This window comes from Nanorana parkeri, unplaced genomic scaffold (assembly GCF_000935625.1).
Source record: "Nanorana parkeri isolate BGI_ZX_2015 unplaced genomic scaffold, ASM93562v1 scaffold860, whole genome shotgun sequence".
Lineage (NCBI taxonomy): Eukaryota > Metazoa > Chordata > Amphibia > Anura > Dicroglossidae > Nanorana > Nanorana parkeri.
In genome coordinates this window covers 654,320-654,902 of record NW_017307128.1, presented here as the reverse complement: position 1 = coordinate 654,902, position 583 = coordinate 654,320, and the positions used below count along the sequence as shown (strand labels likewise).

General features: G+C 40.8%; 1 protein-coding gene across 1 annotated transcript in view; it reads left to right on the top strand.

Annotated features, from left to right (window-relative positions):
- BMP2K (BMP2 inducible kinase) overlaps positions 1 to 583 on the top strand; it is a 153,169-nt gene that overhangs the window by 51,891 nt on the left and 100,695 nt on the right. The gene's annotated exons all lie outside the window — the stretch shown is intronic.

The following is a 583-nucleotide window of genomic DNA, read 5'->3' as shown; positions in this document are numbered from 1 at the left end:
CTCCTTTTGTGGAGTCTCTAATAGGTTACTTAATTTCAAAAGACATTTCATCCGTTTTTCTTTTTAAACCTGCATCTTTAATTTAAATCTTCAGGCACTTCCTGTTATAGGGTGACCACATCCTCTCCCTGCATCCCAATTTTTGTAGCGCATTGTTACCTTGTCATATGCACTCTGGATTGAAACTATATATGCCCATACCGACATTCATTGCACAGGCATGCACCACCATTGTCAGTCAGAAATTCTGCCCTAAGCAATTGCACACAACTGCATTTAATTTGTAATGTATATCTGCCCACCTTATCCAGAAGTTCATTCTAAAGGGGTAGTCTGTTGTCAGTGACAGAGGACAAAGGGTAGATTAGTGGATTGTGTACTCATTGGGAGGAATGTATCAAAACTGGAGCAGGCAGAATCTGGAGCAGCTGCCCATAGCAACCAATCAGCTTCTATCTTCAGTTTGTTCTGTTAAGCTTTGCAAATGAAAGAAGCTGGTTGCCATGGACAGCTGCTCCAAATTCTGTCTGCTTCAGGTTTCATCAATCCCCCCCCCCCACCTTTTTTTTTTTTTTTTTTAAAT